At 44.4% G+C, this 23,349-nt stretch overlaps 1 protein-coding gene across 2 annotated transcripts in view; it reads right to left on the bottom strand.

The window, feature by feature from the left end:
• Positions 1–23,349, bottom strand: part of LOC111141416 (transmembrane protein 163) — a 244,341-nt gene that overhangs the window by 40,354 nt on the left and 180,638 nt on the right. The window lies entirely within an intron of this gene.

Genomic DNA, 23,349 nt, shown 5'->3' with positions numbered 1-23,349 from the left:
GGATCCACTCTGCCAGCCAGGGGGACATAGAGGCCTGATGGCGACAACACTCAGCACACCCATCTCCAGGGTTGCTGAGCTCCTCCTGCCCTGTGGGTGACGGCCCATGACCCCTCAACCCAAACTTCACGACAGTTTAGGAGAAGGCTACCTCGGCCTGTCCTGAACATGGCCTCTACCTTCCAGACCACCCAAAAGAAAAGCAACACAAATCACTCAAAGAGGAATTTCAAGGACCTGACAGACCACTATGGTACAAAAAGCTTTCCACCTCCAGCTCACTGGTCTGCACCAAGACTAACACTGTCTTACCTAAGAGACCAAGTCACTGAGACACACCCCCACCATCACCTTGGCCAGCCCCCCAAATCTGGCCCACGACCAGATGAGAGAGAACACACCTTCTGTACACACATGAGGTAGTCTTAAAATCAGAGCACTGACACTGGAAAAGGACTCAGAGACCATCTAATCCATGTTGCAGGTGGGGAAACTGAGGCTTAGAAGCAGCAGGTGGCTCCCCCAAAGACATCAGAGAAACAGTAGCAGAGCTCAGAGCTCCCAACCATGCTCTCTGCCTCTCCCTGGGCAGCCAGACACTATCAACCTCTTCCAATTCTCTAAGCCCAGGCTGGAGTGCGGTGAAAGCCATACAGCTAGTTTGAGGATTCAAAGCAATTAGGGGAGAGCTGGTAAGTTCTGACCTGAGGGAGGATCCCAGGGCTGATGCGTGATATCAGGTGTTGCACACCAGCTCAGGAGATTTGGTCTGCCAGACCTGGACGTCGGGCATCTCCTCTTCAGGAAAACACAGGGCCCCTGCACTGCCCCACACTGTCTGCTGACCTGGCAGATGACGGTCACCATGACCTGCTATACGCTGAAAAGATGATCTTTTTCACCTCTTTGCAGTAAGCCAAACCCAACCAAACCAACCGGATTGAGCTGACCCCTCTGCCCTCAGCTTTACCACTCTCCCCTTCTCCCCCGCTGCTCCAGCCCCCAGCCTCCGCCCTTCTCCTCTAACACATTGAACATACTCCTACCACAGGACGTTTGCTCATGCTGCCCCTTCTCATTCTTCACTAGCATTGTACCTGTATTCAGACATCACCTGCTCAGTGAAGTGGTCCTTGACTGTAATCACTGTAATCGCTGTATTCCCATCCCCTGATCTTTTGTTTAAAATAGCACTTTTCGCATTCAAACACATGTGTAGCTATTTAAATTTAAAATTAACAAAACTGAAAACTCAGCTCCTCCTTTGACTAGCCACATTTCAAGCGCTCAAGAGCCACATGTGGCCATCGGTTATTTGTCATGCTGGAGAGTGCAGATTTAGAACATTTCCATCATCACAGAAAGTTTGATTTGGAAACAAGCAGGTTATTCTCTCTGAACTGGGATAAAGCAGTAAGTGGCTAGAAGGTGGTCGAGACAAGTGCCGTACATGCACCAGTAAAGATCATGACCTGGCAAATGGTCAAAAGAGGCCGTTAGGCATAGCATCAGCCCTGAGTTCACCGAAAAAAAAAACAAACAAACAAACAAACAAACAAAACCCACAGTGCTAAAATTCATCACGATTGACTAACACCCTGCCTCAAAAAGGCACCCAGGGATTCGATTTTTTGTTTGCTTGTTTTCATTTTTATCGTATTTTACTGCGGTATAATTAACACAGGGTAAGAAGCACAGCTTTCAGACCTTTGATGTGATGAATTCTGCCAATGGTAACAGCCATTTAACCAACCCCCAAACCCAATACAGAACATTTCCCTTACCTTGGAAGGTTCCTTTGCACCCTTTCTCCACCCTCTGCAACCGCTTTCGCAGTGCAGTCACCAGAGAGTCCTTTAGTCTACTCCTCCATTCTATCCAAACAGAGCCAGGCTGTATAGACGGTTCGGCCCGGTGTCTTTGTCGACAGGCGCCGCTGGGCACGCATCGTGGGTTGCAGGTACCAAGCGTGTTCTGTACCACCGATGTATAGTGATCACTTTCCCAGCCCTCCCTGTGACTTTTTTTTTTAATTCCTCCAAATGCCTCCTGTTTTGACACCAGGCCTTTTTCATTAAGGTCCCCAAAGGAGATGGGCGGTTGACAAAGCCAGGAGCAGGTGAAGAAACAGGAAGGAAGCCAGTGGGGTCTGATCCCCTCCCCTGACACATAAGACCATCTGCCATCAAGAGAGCTACACCAGCAGGTCAAAATACCAGAGTGAAATGAGTGCCGATGGACAAGCTGCCAGAACCATCTCGCCCAACAGCCTCTAAAAAGGCCAGTCCGGTCACTGACCAAGATCTTGGCCGTCAGGATGGCCCAACGCAGCCTTCCAACCCCTTCCACCTGCTAGGCTCAAACAAGTCCACCTGCTCTCCCAGTTTGTTCCCCAAATCTGGATGTTGTAGTCCTGATCCCTAGTGTGATGGCACTGAAGGGTTGGCCTTTAGGAGCTGATTGGGTCCAGAGGGTGCTGTCCCCCGTGAATGGGATTAGTGCCATCTGTAAGCCAGGAAGAATGCTCTCACCGGACACCACACCTGCTGGCATCTTGCTCTCAGACTGGCCCGCATCCAGAATGGTGAGAAATAAAGGTCTGTGGGTTAAGCCACCCAGTCTACAATACTCTGGGCCTGCAGCCAGACACGCTAAGACATCCCCCATCACTCCCACCAGGATCCTTTACCCCAAAATGCAGGTGTGATGTCAGTTAACAGCTGTCAGCCGAAGTCAGCTTCACATGGATTCACACGATCACGTAAAATGGACAACCCATGTTTCTGGCTGCTCACCAGCCGGTAGCAGTTTCTAACGCTGTGACACTGAGTTTTCCATCCTTCCTGCAACCACCCCTATTTTTCCATACAGCCTCACCTCACAGCAATTTTATTCATGGTGTTGTTGCTCACAGGAAAACCTTTTTGTAGACATGATTTTTTTTTTCAGTACCACTTGTCACCTCCTACTTTAAGCTTATTCCTTTATCATAGGTGATAGTAGTAGTCGCAAAGCCGAGGTCACAGTGAACTGTGGTCACGAACACCAGATAGGGGCTGTGTCTGTAAATCCAACCCGCCCATTCCCCCAAGACCAACAGTTTCCCTTTTCATAAGATGTGTGACAGCACGTGGGGACACAGGGAGGCTCACTTGCTTATGCTTGCAAAAAAAGGCGTCCTTTGCTTTCCTAATGAGGACAAATTTCAAATCATTCTGACACTACATGTGTTACAGAATCACCCAGGGAAATGCTAGTGCTGGCGGAATAATAAATGTGTATTGATTTACGGCCCCAGGTGAAATTAAAAGTCACTCTCATTCTCAGATCTTTTCATCACCCCACCCCCAGGAGATGAGAAAAACTGGCAGATGTGGAAGAAATCACACCAAAGAGGAGCCCTCAATTTTCCCCCAGTTATTAAATTATATCGACAAATTGCCACAGATTCACATTGAAGGACTATGTGATTTTCAAATTAGCATCGAACCACTTTGATATGAGGAGGGTCAAGACAACTGGCATTCAGAGAATCGAGCAAGAGGCCAGGAGGTTTTGCAGCCGGTGGACGTGGCCTCACTGGTGGGCCTTACAGACAGACTGGAGTGGAGGGCCCTGGTCCCTTGTGACTTCTGGACAGAGTAGTCGAGCTGACCATTGAGGCCCTGTGGTCTAGTTAAGGGAGCAGGTGCTGGGCTCCACGGGCACCACAGAACTGAAAGCTCCAGGGTCACGAGACACTGTAGAAGAAGGCAAGACGGTGTCAACTGATGCACTGTGACCGCCTCAGGGACAAGGGAGCACTTTCAAGTGCTTGGCTGCCATGCCAAGACGCAGCCTGGCTTCTGTCACATGAGGCCTCAGTCTGACTGCTATTTTCTGATCCCGGAGAGGAAAGCAAGACTCTCGGGGGGACATGCGCTCTAAGCCCTGAACTCTGACTGCCATGGGATCGGAGCGGAGCCTTGCTGGCTGGATGCTGTGACCATGGGATGATGAAAGGAAAGGACACCTGCAGGGTTCCCTAAAACGTGAACAAAGCCTGACAACCCCTGTGCTAAGCCCTCCTGACACAGAGATACCAAAGCACAGAAACAGCTCTGTTCCGCAAAGGAAGTACGATCGCCAGGCTGCCTGCTTCTCCTCCTCTGCTGTTACGAAGGACATGCCATTGAGTATCACACCAACACCCCTGTTCCAAATATCAAAATAAAGAGGTTCTTACATAACGGGCCTAACAATACAAGCAGGACTACTGCGGATGCCCACTAGAGACAAGGCTCTTGTCCAAAGCCTTAATGAACAATTTCATCTTGTTTTAAACACAAGCATTTCAAGATTCCTGTTGTAGAAATTATGACCACAACGGAAAGGGTCAGGTCACATAGTTGGTCAGGGTCACAGAAGGCATTCAAGCCCCCAGAGATCCGACCTAAACTCTCCTCCCCTTCACACCTAGGAATGTGTAGGTCAATCTTCCTCCAAAGTTGCCTGATGGCCCTAACTCTCAATTTTGATTCAATAAAAGAAAAAGAACAGATAATTCACAATGCTCAGAAAATTGCTCTCTGTATTCGATAATGCCTTAAAAATCAGAAGAGATTCCAATTTAAGATACTGCAGGGGACACACAAAGACAGGTTTTATAAGACCCACTACATGGCAACACAGGGACTGTTGGTTTGGGGGGAGGGGTTGGGTTTTTTTTGTTGTTGTTTTGTTTTGTTTTGTTTGTTTTTTAAGCAGGAACCGACAAGGACAAAGAAAACAAGAACAACAGCCACAAAACTGTGTGAGCTGGGAAAGTAGACAGAAGAGTGGCACGTGCCTGAAAGTTGCAAACACTGGTAGAATCTTAGGGCAGAGGGTGAAGTCCAGAAGCTACGCATCAGAACCCTGAAGGCTCAGGAATCAATGCCACGAGGCACTCCTGGAAGAGGAGTGCAAGAGGGAAGACTGAAAGGAGGAGGATTGATTGACCATGTCCCCTCCCCCGCGGTCCAGAGTGCACTAACGCTGTTCCCCAACAGGCAAGCATGCCTCTGGACCACAGAGAGCCAAATAAAGTGTGTCTCTGCACCAGGCACCTCGTGCCGCCGCTGAACACAGAGGTCACTGCATTGAAAAGAAGAGGGATTAAGGGAATTTACCTACTACCCTGCCAAACTGACTAACCCAGAAGAACAGAGAAAATGACTTGAAGTGCATAAAATAAAATATAAAGTCTTATAAGAGAAACCAATTATATTGGCATGCACCTCATAAGAAATAAAAAACTACACTTTAATAAGTGCTTCTAAATGAGTGTATTAAATAGCACAATGGATCAATTAAGGACAGTAATGTAGTGATAAGCACAAAAAATATTTTGAGATACCTGCCAAAACTGATCTTAGACAATATCTGATATTCACTGGTGACAAAGTTACAAGGACTCTAATATTACTAACTGTGGTTTATTGCCTGATTTTATGATGGAAGAAAAGGTGAAGTTTAAGATAAAGTTTAAATGAAAATAAAGACATGATTTCATTCTAATTAAAGTTCCTGGATACTCTAAATACCATCCAAGGGGCCAAAAACCAGGTTAAAATCTCCTGCCCTAGCATTAAGATCATATTTCAGGAGTCTCACCTGCACACATCATAAATATATTTTTCTTAAATATTATCAGACAGCCAATAATCACCAGACTTTGGGGAAACCAGAACACTGAGGGCAAATGGAATATCTTATAAGCTTCCAGACCGGGAAAAAAAGATTTTAAAAGATAACAACAACGGGGCACCTAGGTGGCTCAGTTGGTTGAGCATCTGCCTTTGGCTCAGGTCAAGATTCTAAGCCTGGGATCCAGCCCTGCATCAGGCCCTCTGCTAAGCCTGCTTCTCCCCCTCACTTTGCCCCTCTCCCTGCTTGTGCTCTCTGTCAAGTAAATAATTTTTTTTTAATTCAACAATAAAAACTGGTTATTAGACTAGCATTAAACTTCCAAAAAGCAACACTGGAAATGAGAAGACAGTGGATTAATGCCTCATAAACTCCTTTCCATCCAGGCAAGCTACCAAATAAAGTGTGAGGATAGAACAGCAACATTTTCAGACATTAAAGTCTCAAAAAATTTTGCCTTCCTTATGTGTGTTCTTAGAAAGCTACTTAAAAAGGTGCTCTTCCAGAACAGTAGCATAAATCATGAAAGACAACAACGTGGGATCCAGTAAGATACAATCCAAGAGAAAAATAAAATGAATCCCCAGAATCACAATGAATGAGATCTCAAGATGACAACTGAGGAGATCTATAATGTGCACATACGTGCGACTATGTGTAATTTATAATCCATTTTCATTTTATGAGTATATGGGGACCTACAATGTATAATGCAGGAAAGAACAAAACCAATCATACAAGACTACAAGGCTCTGCTATGAAGAGCATTTGCCATCATCATCATAATAATGCTGACTATTGAGCTAAACAAAATACCAATGCAAATGTACTGGGGGTGGGGGGTGGGGGGACCAGGCAATGGGGGATAGTTAAAGAGCCAACCAGAGGAGGGAGTCAAGAAATCATGCTTGTAACTGACAAAGCCAGAAGGAGCAACATATGCATGTTACTTAGAGATGCCGAGGTTGAAAGTTATCGATGGCTGCCTCTGGAGTAGGGGTTATTTTTTGTAATGACCCTTGTAGAATAACAGGCCATTCAAATCATAAACATGCATGACTTGGATAAAAATCAAAACTCAACATAAAGAAAATACTTCAAGGCAGTAATTTGTGAGTACATTAGTCAGAGGAAGAGAACCAGGAGGAGACCAATAGTAAGAGAGACACTGCAAGGAACTGACTCGTGTGACCGTGGGGGGCTGGCAGGGCAAGCCTGAGATAACCCCCCCACCCCCATCAAGAAGGGCAGACTGGGACGCAGGCAACTGCTGAAGTTGTTGTTTCCTCAACTGGAGCTGGAGACAGAGAAACCTGATGCGGCACTGGGTATAGCACACTCCCGCTCCCCGCCTGCTCTGTCTGATGGTTGCCCTACGAGCTCTCACTTGTGGTTCAGTCACTGGAGAATCTGGTCGGCTTCTCACACGTATACATAGCAGTGCTCCATCAGAGGTCCCGACGTGCGGAACACACTTCTCTGAATAAACTATTTTTGCCAGCTCCTTCCATAAATGACTATTCTATATTAGTATAAAAACACAACGTCGGGGGGGGGGGAACACCAACAGCAAAAACTGAAAAAGAAAAAATAAAAAAACATAAAACTCACTTACCCACCCCCAAAACTAATTGTGAACAAAATAGCAGGAACTACTAAAGATGAGAGCCGAATGAAATAGAAAACAAATCAACATGATCCACAAAATCAAATGCAGCTTTTCTAAGGAGATGAATAAAGTTCTGGCACCCAAGATTAAGAGACAAAGAGCGAGAGTACAAATAAACACCAGCAATAAAATGGGGCATGTAAGCACAGATGGATCCAAGATTTTAAACCTTCTGTAGGGCACCTGGGTGTCTCAGTGGGTTAAGCCGCTGCCTTCGGCTCAGGTCATGATCTCAGGGTCCTGGGATCGAGCCCCGCTTCCCTCCCTCTCTCTCTGCCTGCCTCTCTGCTTACTTGTGATCTCTGTCAAACAAATAAATAAAATCTTTTAAAAAATCTTATGTAAATAATATAAGCAACTTCAATGCGGTACATTTGAAAGCCTAGATAAATGGGCAATTTCTAGAAAAATACGTTTTGAAAATTGTTGCCAAACCACAACTATAAAAATGAGACGGCAGGGGGGAAAAATCAGTCATAGGGTTGGTAATTATAATAGAAGTAAGAAAACACCAGTTTCAGTACAAAGTGCTGAGCACTTTTTTCAAAATGCTTTTTACGCGCATGAACTGGGCTGATCCTTACAACACTGCAGGGTGGGTACTAAGGTTATGTTTCTTATACATTTTTTTTTTTAAGATTTTATTGACTTATTTGACAGAGATCACAAGGAGACAGAGAGGCAGGCAGAGAGAGGGGAGGAAGCAGTCTCCCTGCCAAGCAGAGAGCCCGATGCGGAACTCGATCCCAGAACCCTGAGATCATGACCAGGGCCCAACGCAGAGGCTTTAACCCACTGAGCCACCCAGGCGCCCCTCTTATACATATTTTAGAGAGGAAAACTGAAGCCAAACAGGCAAGGTAACTTGTCCACGGGTCACTGCTAATGCACCGAGGCTGTCTGGCTCTAGAGTTCACGATCTTAACAGAGAACATACTACCTCTCCAAAAGGCAACAGGCTCAATTTTGCAGGCAAGTTCTACTAAAAATTAAAGGAACAAAAAGTTCCTACATTACTACAAGTATTCCAGGGCACAGAAAAAGAACAGAAAAGCTAACGTAACTTCATAACAATACGTAACTCATTATATGTTGTGTGAAAGGGCAGGTGTTTTAGACTAACGTCACTTATGAGCAGAGATGCAAAAATCCTAAATGACATAGTAAGTGAAAATGAGCTATGAATTAAAAGATTAACACTTTCTAGCCAAATAGGGTTTATTCCAAGAATTCAAGGATGTCTCAATATTAGACTATTAATTCAAAATATTAACCTCTCAAAGGAAAATATATACAGAAATAGTACCCCAAATTCAATATTTATTTGTGATTTTAAAAAATACCTCTCAGCAAACAAAAAATTGAAGAGTCACTCCAAAAATCAGCAGCCAACTATTCAATATTATATTGAAGACCTTGGCTAATAAATAAGAAAAAAAGGAAACTATCAGAATTGGAAAGGAGCTGCCATTATATATAATATATCCAAAATAATCAACTAATAAAACAAAAATTGGAAGATCCTTATTCAAATAACATTAGTTTTACGCAGTAATAATACAGAAAATGAAATGTTAACCCGTAAAATAGCAAGAAAGTTCACAAAATATAAAGGAATAGTCTTAATAAAAATGTATCAAATTCTGATGGAAAACAAACTTTCACTATAGGACATGAAGACTTTATGGAGAGGGCTGCCTGGGTGGCTCAGTGGATTAAGCCTCTGCCTTCAGCTCAGGTCATGATCTCAGGGTCCTGGAATCCAGTCCCACATTGGGCTCTCTGCTAGGCAGGGAACCTGCTTCCTCCTCTCTCTCTCTCTCTCTCTCTCTACTTGTGATCTCTGTCAAATAAATAAAATCTTAAAAAAAAAAAAAAAAGACTTTATGGAGAAAGAGGAAATGGAAGGGAGGATTTCTTACTGGGTTGTTGATCATATTATTATCAAACTGTTCTTTATATATTCTGGATAGAGTCTTTTGTCTGATAGAGAAGTGTTGTCCATGCTGTCTTGTCATTTTCCTATATCGTGTTTTGGAAGAGCAAAGGTTTTTGATTTTGATAAACTCCAATTTTCAATGGTTCATGGTTTTTAATGGTTCATGGTTTTTGTGGCATACCTAAGAAACTGTGCCTATCCCATGATCACTAAGATTTCCTCCTTTGTTTTCTTGTAGAAATTTTATTAGAGTTTTTGATTTTACACTGGGCTTGTGATCCCTTCCGGTTAACTTCTGTGTGATGGCTGATGTCCATTTCTGTCCAGATGGCTGTCCCGTTTCTCCAGCAGCATTTACTGACAAAACTTTTCTTCCCACCACTGAGCTGCCTCCACACCTTTGTCGAAACCAGCTAACAAGATATGATACGTGTGGATCTATTTCTGGACTCTCTATTCTCCTTGAACTCATTGGAGCCAATAAGAATCCATTTCATGAGTGTTTCATTTCTTCTCTTTAGAAGCCTGTAGGTCCCTGGCTATAGGATGAATGAAGAAGTCAGTCCTCCTGAGGCAATGGAATTATTCTGTCTGAGGTAACAAGACTGGGACACAAATGATGTCTGATACCATGAATTTCTGCCTTTCTTTCTACAGTGCTGAGATGTTGGCAGAAGAGACGTCGAGGACCCCGAATGTGTGTCATTTTTTTTTAAGTATTTGATAATAAAAATAAAATAAAATAAAATTTAGAGTTGCACTTGCGAACCTGTTATACTGGAGATGAATATCTCTACTGCCAATGGTGGATCCAGAAATTATAGATAGATAATTGCACAAGAAAGATCCTATTGCATGACACAACCTGAGCAAGGAACAGTATCCATGAAGGCACTTCCTAAAAGCCTGGGCTTCCAGAACTAAAGGTCCTCCAACTTCCTTAGAAACAACTTCTTCAGGGGCGCATGGGTGGTTCAGTGGGTTAAGCCTCTGCCTCCAACTCAGGTCATGATCTCAGAGTCCTGGGATAGAGCCCCGCATCAGGCTCTCTGCTCAGCAGGGAGCCTGCTTCCCTCTGCCCCCGCCTGCCTCTCTGCCTACTTGTGATCTCTCTCTCTGTCAAATAAATTAATAAAATCTTAAAATATAAATAAATAAATAAATAAATAAATAAAAAGAAACAACTTCTTCAGTCCAACATCAACCAACATTTATTCAATAGTTATACATTAAGCCTATCATTTACATCTTTTTATTTTGTTTCTTAACAATCTTACAAAGAAAGTGCCATCATTTTTGCCACTTTAAAAACAAAGAAACTGAGGCAGAGAAAGGATCAACCACCTACCCAGAATGCTCTAGTTAGAAACTGGCAGACTTGGGATCTCTGTCTCTGACTCCAACCCCCACTTCCTTAGCCGCAAGACTACACTCACTCAGGACTGAGGGAACCTTTTGAAACTCCCTCCTGTGGATGAGACACCTGCCTCAGGTGACCTGAGGCTGACAAGCTCATGGGTGGGCAGCAGTTGTGCGAAGCCGGTCACCTGGTCCCAAACTTTTACTGCTGGCCCCACTTCACTCCCTCATTTCCTTCTGTTCAACATTTGCCTCAAAAGGGACACCTTGAAGAATGGGCTTGAAAGACTACCAGGGGCAGGCTGGGGGGAGGCAGGGTTTGAAACTGAGGCAACAGGAAGAATGGGAAGGAAGGGATGGCTATCTCCAGACAGAGAGCTTTCAGGAGCACAGGAAGCTAAAGGTGAGGAGGAAGGGCTGGAAAGAAAATGTCTGGGGACAAAGTGCAGGCAGGGAGTAACTAAAGATGCCATAAAGAGAGGGAATGAGGGTGGAAATGAGATTTCTAAGGAGGTGGGCAAGGAGGGAGCTCAAAGGGCTAAGGGTGGGAAGGGGAGAAGCCCTGAGAGAGAGGGAAGGATGAGAGGAGACTGAAAACAGAGGTGTGGGAAGAAGACTGGCCAACCTGGCTCCATCCTCTGCATCAGGTAGAGACTCACTGAGAGCATAACAACGAGCAGCTGAAGAGCGCAGAAAGAACCCCTACTAGCCCAAGATACAGCGCAGGGTTGAATGCTAAACAGTTTGCAGTAATCACAGATTGTTGCACAAGGAGCCTACAGCACTACCCAGTCTGGGCCGGGAACAGATCAAATCCCACAAATCAAAAGCCTACAAATCCAAGAATCTGTCACTTTTGCAAGTAGGAAGATCCTTGGGGAAAGTTCTTGGCTGTGACCTTGCTAGTACAACCCTAAAATATCCTTTACAAGAGAGTTGTAGCTCCAGTTTTGTTCTTAAGAGTGAAATCCCCTCTGAGGTTCCTGCTGGAACACCACTGACATCACAGGCTGTGCAGAGCCAGCCCAACCTCCAAGCGTGGCACACACCCAGCAACACTTGTTGCATCGATGGAGCGGTGAAAGCAGCCACCACACCAGGACCAGAGAAAGGGAACAGAGCAGGAAAATGAGCAACTGAGAGGGTTTCCCTTTTATTGCTAGAAGTTCCTTCATTCTGGCAGGTGGGCTGGCAGCTAAGTAACTTAACAGAGAGATGGTGAAGGGGAGGCCTGGAAGACTACCTTGTTAGTCAAGGAAGAATCAAAATTATGCAAGCAACCATTTCTGACCTATGACACAAAGTTGTTTTTCCCTTCTTCCTTTGCCTCTATAAGGACCTATTTAGCCAGAGCACTTCCATCCGGTTAAACAATAATTTTGTTGTTTAAAACTTAAACTGCCCTGCCCCCTTTCCCCCAGGGAACTTACTTAAAAAAGAATCCCGGAAACCAGTCCCAGGTAACAAAGCCCAAATACAAGGGTGGGTCAGGCCAGATGGAGACATCTGGTCAGTGGGGGGATGCATACTGTCTCCCTAGTTACCAAAGAGTATGGGCCCTGCCCTTTGGGCACCTTTTGGGCACCAATTCTGACCAAGGTGATAGGCTGGTTCAAATATCTACTAGGGTAAATTGTAATTCAATTGGTCACTTATGTGTGACCTAACATGACTGTGCAGCTTTCTCTGTGTGTTATAATTTCATTGGCCGCCTGTGCATGGCCAGGCCCAACCACATGGCCTTTGCCCTTAAAAGCTAGTCTGTGAGCTTGGAGGAGTCAAGATGGCGGAGAAGTAGCAGGCTGAGACTACTTCAGGTAGCAGGAGATCAGCTAGATAACTTATCTAAAGATTGCAAACACCTACAAATCCAGCAGGAGATCGAAGAGAAGAAGAACAGCAACTCTAGAAACAGAAAATCAACCACTTTCTGAAAGGTAGGACTGGCGGAGAAGTGAATCCAAAGCGACGGGAAGATAGACCACGGGGGGAGGGGCCGGCCCCGGCAAGCGGCGGAGCAACGGAGCACAAAATCAGGACTTTTAAAAGTCTGTTCCACTGAGGAACATCGCTCCAGAGGCTTAACCGGGGTGAAGCCCACTCAGGGTCAGCGTGGCCTCAGGTCCCGCAGGGTCACAGAAGGATCGGGGGTGTCTGAGTGTCGCAGAGCTTACAGGTATTAGAACGGGGAAGCCAGCTACAGAGACAGAGCCGAGGAGTGAGCTCTAAGCTCGGGGTTACCTTGAACCGGTCGCAGGCTCGGTCAGCTTGGAGCGCGGCCGGAGGCAGGGTGACGGGAGTAAATCGGCGCTGTTCTCTGAGGGCGCACTGAGGAGTGGGGCCCCGGGCTCTCGGCTCCTCCAGCCGGAGACTGGGAGGCCGCCATCTTCATTCCCGCCTTCCGGAACTCTACGGAAAGCGCTCAGGGAACAAAAGCTCCCGAAAGCAAACCCAATCGGATTACTCAGACGGCCCCGGGTAAGGGCAGTGCAACTCCGCCTGGGGCAAAGACACTTGAGAATCACTACAACAGGTCCCTCCCCCAGAGGATCAACAAGAAACCCAGCCAGGACCAAGTTCACCTACGAAGGAGTGCAGCGGAATTCCAGAGGAGGAGAAAGCAAAGAACGGGACTCATGGCTTTCTCCCCGTGATTCTTTAGCCTTGCAGTTAATTTAATTTTTTTTTTCTTTTTCAATTTTTTTTTCTTCTTCTGCTAAATTTTTTTAACTTTTACCCTTTCCTTTTTTAACGTTTTTTAACTAGTTTATCTAATATATATATATTTTTTCCTTTTTATATTTTTTCTTTATTGGTTTTCTTCTTTTAATTGTTTCTTTTTTTTTTTCTTTTTTTTTTTGCTTTCTGAACCTCTTTTTATCCCCTTTCTCCTCCCTCACGATTTGGGATCTCTTCTGATTTAGCTAAAGCATATTTTCCTGGGGTTGTTGCCACCTTTTAGTATTTTACTTGCTCCTTCATATACTCTTATCTGGACAAAATGACAAGGCGGAAAAATTCACCACAGAAAAAAGAACAAGAGGCAGTACCAAAGGCTAGGGACCTAATCAATACAGACATTGGTAATATGTAGATCTAGAGTTCAGAATGACGATTCTCAAGGTTCTAGCCGGGCTCGAAAAAGGCATGGAAGATATTAGAGAAATCCTCTCGGGAGATATAAAAGCCCTTTCTGGAGAAATAAAAGAACTAAAATCTAACCGAGTTGAAATCAAAAAAGCTATTAATGAGGTGCAATCAAAAATGGAGGCTCTCACTGCTAGGATAAATGAGGCAGAAGAAAGGATTAGCAATATAGAAGACCAAATGACAGAGAATAAAGAAGCTGAGCAAAAGAGGGACAAACAGCTACTGGACCACGAGGGGAGAATTCGAGAGATAAATGACACCATAAGACGAAACAACATTAGAATAATTGGGATTCCAGAAGAAGAGGAAACAGAGAGGGGAGCAGAAGGTATACTGGAGAGAATTATTGGAGAGAATTTCCCCAATATGGCAAAGGGAACAAGCATCAAAATCCAGGAGGATCAGAGAACCCCCCTCAAAATCAATAAGAATAGGTCCACACCCCGTCACCTAATAGTAAAATTTACAAGTCTTAGTGACAAAGAGAAGATCCTGAAAGCAGCCCGGGAAAAGAAGTCTGTAACGTACAATGGTAAAAATATTAGATTGGCAGCAGACTTATCCACAGAGACCTGGCAGGCCAGAAAGAGCTGGCATGATATATTCAGAGTACTAAACGAGAAAAACATGCAGCCAAGAATACTATATCCAGCTAGACTATCGTTGAAAATAGAAGGAGAGATTAAAAGCTTCCAGGACAAACAAAAACTGAAAGAATTTGCAAACACCAAACCAGCTCTACAGGAAATACTGAAAGGGGTCCTCTAAGCAAAGAGAGACCCTAAAAGTAGTAGATCAGAAAGAAACAGAGACAATATACAATAACAGTCACCTTACAGGCAATACAATGGCACTAAATTCATATCTCTCAATACTTACCCTGAATGTTAATGGGCTAAATGCCCCAATCAAAAGACACAGGGTATCAGAATGGATAAAAAAACAAAACCCATCTATATGTTGCCTACAAGAAACTCATCTTAAACCCGAAGACACCTCCAGATTTAAAGTGAGGGGGTGGAAAAGAATTTACCATGCTAATGGACAGCAGAAGAAAGCAGGAGTGGCAATCCTTATATCAGATCAATTAGATTTTAAGCCAAAGACTATAATAAGAGATGAGGAAGGACACTACATCATACTCAAAGGAACTGTCCAACAAGAAGATCTAACAATTTTAAATAGCTATGCCCCTAACGTGGGAGCAGCCAACTATATAAACCAATTAATAACAAAATCAAAGAAACACATCGACAATAATACAATAATAGCAGGGGACTTTAACACTCCCCTCACTGAAATGGACAGATCATCCAAGCAAAAGATCAACAAGGAAATCAAGGCCTTAAATGACACACTGGACCAGATGGACATCACAGATATATTCAGAACATTTCATCCCAAAGCAACAGAATACACATTCTTCTCTAGTGCACATGGAACATTCTCCAGAATAGATCACATCCTCGGTCCTAAATCAGGTCTCAACTGGTATCAAAAGATTAGGATCATTCCCTGCATATTTTCAGACCACAATGCTCTGAAGCTAGAACTCAATCACAACAGGAAATCTGGAAAGAACCCAAATACATGGAGACTAAACAGCATCCTTCTAAAGAATGAATGGGTCAACCAGGAAATTAAAGAAGAATTGAAAAAATTCATGGAAACAAATGATAATGAAAACACAATGGTTCAAAAAGCCTTTCTCAAGAAACAAGAAAGGTCTCAGGTACAAAACCTAACCCTACACCTAAAAGAGCTGGAGAAAGAACAAGAAAGAAACCCTAAACCCAGCAGGAGAAGAGAAATCATAAAGATCAGAGCAGAAATCAATGAAATAGAAACCCAAAAAACAATAGAACAAATCAACGAAACTAGGAGCTGGTTCTTTGAAAGAATTAATAAGATCGATAAACCCCTGGCCAGACTTATGAAAAAGAAAAGAGAAAGGACCCAAATAAATAAAATCATGAATGAAAGAGGAGAGATCACAACTAACACCGAAGAAATACAGACAATTATAAGAACATACTATGAGCAACTCTACGCCCAGAAATTTGACAATCTGGAAGAAATGGATGCATTCCTAGAGACATATAAACGACCACAACTGAACCAGGAAGAAATAGAAAGCCTGAACAGACCCATAACCAGTAAGGAGATTGAAACAGTCATCAAAAATCTCCAAACAAACAAAAGCCCAGGGCCAGATGGCTTCCCGGGGGAATTCTACCAAACATTTAAAGAAGAACTAATTCCTATTCTCCTGAAACTGTTCCAAAAAATAGAAATGGAAGGAAAACTTCCAAACTCATTTTATGAGGCCAGCATCACCTTGATCCCAAAACCAGACAAGGATCCCATCAAAAAAGAGAACTACAGACTAATATCCTTGATGAACACAGATGCAAAAATTCTCGCCAAAATACTAGCCAATAGGATTCAACAGTACATTAAAAGGATTATTCACCACGACCAAGTGGGATTTATTCCAGGGCTGCAAGGTTGGTTCAACATCCGCACATCAATCAATGTGATACAACACATTAATAAAAGAAAGAACAAGAACCATATGATACTCTCCATAGATGCTGAAAAAGCATTTGACAAAGTACAGCATCCCTTCCTGATCAAAACTCTTCAAAGTGTAGGGATAGAGGGCACATACCTCAATTGTATCAAAGCCATCTATGAAAAACCCACCACAAATATCATTCTCAATGGAGAAAAACTGAAAGCTTTTCCGCTAAGGTCAGGAACACGGCAGGGATGTCCGTTATCACCACTGCTATTCAACATAGTACTAGAAGTCCTAGCCTCAGCAATCAGACAACAAAAGGAAATTAAAGGCATCCAAATCTGCAAAGAAGAAGTCAAACTATCACTCTTTGCAGATGGTATGATACTATATGTGGAAAACCCAAAAGACTCCACTCCAAAACTGCTAGAACTTGTAAAGGAATTCAGTAAAGTGTCAGGATATAAAATCAATGCACAGAAATCAGTTCCATTTCTCTACACCAACAACAAGACAGAAGAAAGAGAAATTAAGGAGTCCATCCCATTTACAATTGCACCCAAAACTATAAGATACCTAGGAATAAACCTAACCAAAGAGACTAAGAATATATACACAGAAAACTATAAAGTACTCATGAAAGAAATTGAGGAAGACACAAAGAAATGGAAAAATGTTCCATGCTCCTGGATTGGAAGAATAAATATTGTGAAAATGTCTATGCTACCTAAAGCAATTTACACATTTAATGCAATTCCTATCAAAGTACCATCCATTTTTTTCAAAGAAATGGAACAAATAATCCTAAAATTTATATGAAACCAGAAAAGACCTCGAATACCCAAAGCAATATTAAAAAAGAAAGCCAAAGTTGGTGGCATCACAATTGCAGACTTCAAGCTCTATTACAAAGCTGTCATCATCAAGACAGCATGGTACTGGCACAAAAACAGACACATAGATCAATGGAACAGAATAGAGAGCCCAGAAATAGACCCTCAACTCTATGGTCAACTAATCTTCGACAAAGCAGGAAAGAATGTCCAATGGAAAAAAGACAGCCTCTTCAAGAAATGGTGTTGGGAAAATTGGACAGCCACATGCAGAAAAATGAAATTGGATCATTTCCTTACACCACACACGAAAATAGACTCAAAATGGATGAAGGACCTCAATGTGAGAAAGGAATCCATCAAAATCCTTGAGGAGAACACAGGCAGCAACCTCTTCGACCTCAGCCGCAGCAACATCTTCCTAGGAACATCGCCAAAGGCAAGGGAAGCAAGGGCAAAAATGAACTATTGGGATTTTATCAAGATCAAAAGCTTTTGCACAGCAAAGGAAACAGTTAACAAAACCAAAAGACAACTTGACGGAATGGGAGAAGATATTTGCAAATGACATATCAGATAAAGGGCTAGTGTCCAAAATCTATAAAGAACTTAGCAAACTCAACACCCAAAGAACAAATAATCCAATCAAGAAATGGGCAGAGGACATGAACAGACATTTCTGCAAAGAAGACATCCAGATGGCCAACAGACACACGAAAAAGTGCTCCATATCACTCGGCATCAGGGAAATACAAATCAAAACCACAATGAGATATCACCTCACACCAGTCAGAATGGCTAAAATTAACAAGTCAGGAAATGACAGATGCTGGCGAGGATGCGGAGAAAGGGGAACCCTCCTACACTGTTGGTGGGAATACAAGCTGGTGCAACCACTCTGGAAAACAGCATGGAGGTTCCTCAAAATGTTGAAAATAGAACTACCCTATGACCCAGCAATTGCACTGCTGGGTATTTACCCTAAAGATACAAACGTAGTGATCCGAAGGGGCACGTGCACCCGAATGTTTATAGCAGCAATGTCTACAATAGCCAAACTATGGAAAGAACCTAGATGTCCATCAACAGACGACTGGATAAAGAAGATGTGGTATATATACACAGTGGAATACTATGTAGCCATCAAAAGAAATGAAATCTTGCCATTTGCGACGACGTGGATGGAACTAGAGGGTATCATGCTTAGCGAAATAAGTCAATCGGAGAAAGACAACTATCATATGATCTCCCTGATATGAGGGAGAGGAGATGCAACATGGGGGGTTAAGGGGGTAGGAGAAGAGTAAATGAAACAAGATGAGATTGGGAGGGAGACAAACCATAAGTGTCTCTTAATCTCACAAAACAAACTGAGGGTTGATGGGGGGGCAGGTTGGGGGGGGGGTGGGATTATGGACATTGGGGAGGGTATGTGCTATGGTGAGTGCTGTGAAGTGTGTAAACCTGGCGATTCACAGACCTGTACCCCTGGGGACAAAAATATATGTTTATAAAAAATAAAATTTAAAAAAAAAAAAAAAAAGCTAGTCTGTGAAGCAGAGAGAGGTCATCCTCTCTGTAAGAGGCACGGCCCCAAATGTTTGGTCTGATTCTTGATGCTTGGTGCGGAATAAAGCTTTGCTTGACCTTCACTTTATATCAGTCTTGCTCCTTTAATCACAGACCCATTATTGGGGATCTAACAGCCTACTCCTCTTTTGCATTTTTCTCTCTAAATGCCTTCCTCCCTAACCAGGGATACTGGTGTATACAGGAAGCAGAGATGAGAGAGAGAGAGGAAAGGAACAGCTCCTATGAGAAGCCAAGGGCTTTGCAGGGTGAGAAAACTCTAGTCACTATTGCTACTTGACTTTGAATCCCCAGTGCCTAGACAGAGGGTCTAGGGATTAGTAGACATTCAAGTGATAACACTTATTATCATCAACATACAGCCATATATTATTTACAGCCAATCTGTAGTTATTATTTTAATTATAACTGTAATCACTATTGCCGCTGCATGACCACAGAAGGAGGTTGGATGCAGTCACTGGCCGAGAACGCCAGCTGAAGAAGTCTCGATCTACTACAGGCAGGAGAAGCTAATGAGCTGGTCCGACCAAACAGGACACTGACAGGATGTTCACGGGCCAGAATGGGACTTCTATGGCCTTGGTATCAGAACCAAGGTCATCTCCCTCTTTTGTAAAGCATGACAGTTTATAGAGCATTTCCACATTCACAACATCATTCAACTCTCCGTCTCTACCGTGATTTGCTACCAGTCACACACCCGATGAGTGGCGAGGTAGCCTTGGAGGTCAGGTCTCCTGACAGCGTGTTGATGTTCTCCCAAAGGCTGGCCCAAAACTGGCCAGGGCTACCTGAAACAAGAGAGGGGGTTCTAGCCAGCCACAGGAGAGAGGAGGAGCCAAGTAGAAGGGATGAGGGGCCCAGTCTGAAATTACCTCAGGCCACCACCTGGGGTGACACTAATCAGAGATTCAGAAACATCAAAATTCAGAATGTTAAGGGCAGCCATCACAGTAGCATTGTCTTTTAATGGTTTTTTTTTTTTTTTTAAAGATTTTATTTATTTATTTAACAGAGAGAGAGAGATCACAAGTAGGCGGCAGGGGCGGGGAGCGGGGGCAGGCTGCGGAGCAAAGAGCCCGATGTGGGGCTCAATCCCAGGACCCTGAGATCATGATCTGAGCGGAAGGCAGAGGCCCAATCCACTGAGCCACCCAGGCGCCCCCTGATTGTTATTTTAAATACACGGCTCACTTGATCCTTATCCTAAACCTCTGATGTAGTATTAGCTCCATTTTACATATGAGGAAGCGCAGGGTCAGGGAGGGTAAGCGACTGGCCTGTGCTGGTCTCCTGGGTAAGAAGAAGCAGAGATAGGACCCCTGCCTCCAGCAGCCTGCAGGTCCACATCCATATACCTTCCTCCATGCCAAGCAGCTTCCTTAAAGCACTTCCTTCCATGTGATTCCGCGCATCCCATGACTCCCCTCCTTCCATACTTGTCCCGTGGCATCCTCCATCACTTCTTGGTTAACCTGCCTGCGGGACTCTCAAGGGACAATGTGCACAGAGAACAGTAAGGGATGCAGGTAGCAGGAGTAGCCAGAAAAGCCAGGGATGGGACCCGCTGGGGCCCTGGACATCTTCGCTAGGACAGCCCTGGCAGCGTCCCCTCTGAGCATGAGAACCCAGAAGGGCCAAACCTGAGAAGCTCAAGAACAGGACCATACACACCCAAGAGTACCGGCAGCTGAGACAGCCCTGGACCAGGAGACACGAGGCTCTGCCGGCAGCCAGCTGACCACCCTGGGAAGATCAGTCTAGCTTCAGAGCCCCCACATCCCACCAAAAGGAGACACATGCCACCTGTCCCTTCTTACCCAAGCAGGGTGTGGCGGGGTGAAAAGAAGAAGAGGACCATGTTCTTCTCAAAGCAACCCACAGATATAAGGCAACCACTACACTTGAGGCATTGCCCACTCTCGCCAACTTCTAGAACCACTGTTCACACAGAGTTTCTGAGAAGGCTCTTCTAGAACCAGATTCATGATCCAATGAATTCATGATCCGATGTGATCACGTGCAGCCTGCGTGGAACAGACTTACATCATTTAGTCATGAAGCCCTTGCAGCAGACGGCACGGATTCCGTGCTGGGCCCCCAGCTGGCCTGGCTTCTCCAGCACGACACTGATGGCCTGGTGACCCCGCCACGGCTCAGAGTCACTGTACTTTGTGGCTGGGAAATTCCAAACTGCAGAGCTTTCATATTCAAAGCGTACACATCATTGCAATGATTCTCACTCTGAAAAGGGTTGCAGCTACCTTAAAAAGAAAGCCACCTGGAAACATGCCTGGGGTTAAGAAAATGCTGCTTCTGACAAGCCCACAGTAAAAACAACCGGATAGAAATCATACCTACAAAGGCAGCTCTGCGTCCACAGTGCAGCTATTATAAATAACACTGCAGTAAGCAGAGGGGTGCACATAGCCTTTTGGCTTTGTGTTTTAGCATCCTTCAGGTAAATACCCAGCCATGTGATTACTGTTTTTAACTTTTTGAGGAACTTCCACGATGTTTTCCACAGTGGCTGCACCAGCTTGCATTCCCGCCAGCAGTACATGAGGGTTCCTCCAAGTGTCCACCAACTGATAAATGGATAAAGAGGTTGTGGTGTGTATATACAGAGGAATATTACTCAGCCATCAAAAAGAATGAAATCTTGCCATTTGCAATCACATGGATAGAGGTAGAGAGTATAATGCTAAGCGAAATACGTCCACCAAAGACAAATACTGTATGATTTCACTAGTGTGGAATTTAAAAAAAAAAAATGGACAAAGGAAAAGAGACAAAGCAAGAAACAGACTCTTAACTATAGACAACAAATTAATGGATACCAGAGGGGAGGTGGCTGGGGGATGGGTAAAATAGGTCATGGGGAAAAAGGAGTGCACTTGTGATGAGCGCCAGGTGACGTATGGAAGTGCTGAATCACTATCTAACACTGTACGTTAACTACACTGGAATTTAAAAAAAAAAAAAAAAAAAAAAGGCATTTCTGCAACTGAGGGCAAGGGCAAGGCTGTAACTTGGACGGAGATTCATGCCATCCCGGCCCTGAAGACCAGTCTCCCTGGTTTCAACCACCACAGGCATACTTTATTTGACCTATATGAAATTGCCTCCCACTCCCAACCAGGGTTTTCAAAAATGTTTAATGAGTTGCCAATTTATTCCACATTAAACAGAGGCTTTTCCACTGGCTCTTGAAAACTTCGTTGAGAGCCCCACAGCCCTGCACAGCAACTCTGCCTGGCACCACTAGAGGGCGGGCCTCTCCTCCAGGCACAGGCTTGCCACAGACAACTCTGGCACTTGAGCTTCTCCTGCTTTCTGGACTGGCTTCTATGAGCAGCTGATTACATCTGATCTAAATTACAGCCTAATTTAGATATGGACAAACGCTGGTGCTGAATGACCACAAGCCAGGGATTGGAGGTCTGGCGATGGCCCGTGGGCTCCCCCAAACGTCAAGAGCGGAGAGTGGGAAGCCAAAGACTCAGGATAGAAACACAGTCTGCAACCGCTTGTCAGACTTTACCGGGGCCCCCTGTGCCACTCAGCTGATCAAAAGGCCTTCTCTCTGGAGACAGGAGCTCGCATGCCTTTGTTATCTTTCCATAATGCTGAAGACAGAAAAACAAACGATAAAACCACCTTAATCTTTTCTTCAGGGTTCTGAGGAGATGACCATAAATGGGTCTGATTCTTAAATCCCACACCAGGACTGATAAAAGATGCAGTAGGCATGAGTTCTCTAAGGACAGGGCCAGTCTGGGGGGAAATCATGGAGCTCTTCACCCTCTCGGAACCCCACGTGGGACAGGGCATCAGACATTTTCATCCTGGTGTGGCATTTCAGTTGGTGAGTTTCTTCCTTTAGGGGCATTGCACTGCAAGGTGTGAGACTATTTCCAGGTAAAAATGGTTCCACCATCAGGAGAAAGACAAGGAGGGCCCCTGCAAAGGACCATGAGCACAGCCGTCCGTTCCTTATCACAGTAGCCCTGCTGCAAATTAATCTTTAATGCCAAATGAATGAACGTGTCAATGAGTCTGGTGCTGAAAATTCCCACCGATAAACATTTCTCAGAGTGGAGGCATATTTCCATCCCCTGTAAAATGCAATAACCTGACTGACATCTTAATTAATCATACTTACTGCTAAGATTCAGGTTCTGACAGAATGGAACATAAGCTAGCAAGTTTGGTGGAGGAAAAGGATGGAAAAGTCTGGGATCCCAGGCCAGAGGGAGATCACAGTGAGGAGGGGAGGGTGAGGCATCGCAATCATGAGACTAAGAACACAGAGTAGTAAACCGTACCGTTCCCCCCTCAGCTAGCTCTGCTTCCAACTCGGGCTGAAAGCCGTGGGTAGGTATCCATCCTCCCTCGCTTTCACCGAGATATTAGAGAATAAGCCTCTGGCCAGCTGTGACGACAAATAATGAAGATCCTGGTGAGTTATTAAAGGACCAGCTCTGATCTCAATTTCAGTTGGGGGGTGGGGTGGCAACTTAAAGCAGCCACTTCCATAGCTCTCCTAAATGCAATATCAAGTCCCATTTCGTTTTAATCTTCCCCAGGAACACACGTAATACATCACCCCAGGAAG

The sequence above is a fragment of the Enhydra lutris genome, unplaced genomic scaffold (assembly GCF_002288905.1).
Source record: "Enhydra lutris kenyoni isolate GAN:26980312 unplaced genomic scaffold, ASM228890v2 scaffoldscaffold1, whole genome shotgun sequence".
NCBI lineage: Eukaryota > Metazoa > Chordata > Mammalia > Carnivora > Mustelidae > Enhydra > Enhydra lutris.
This window is presented reverse-complemented; position numbering and strand designations above follow the sequence as displayed.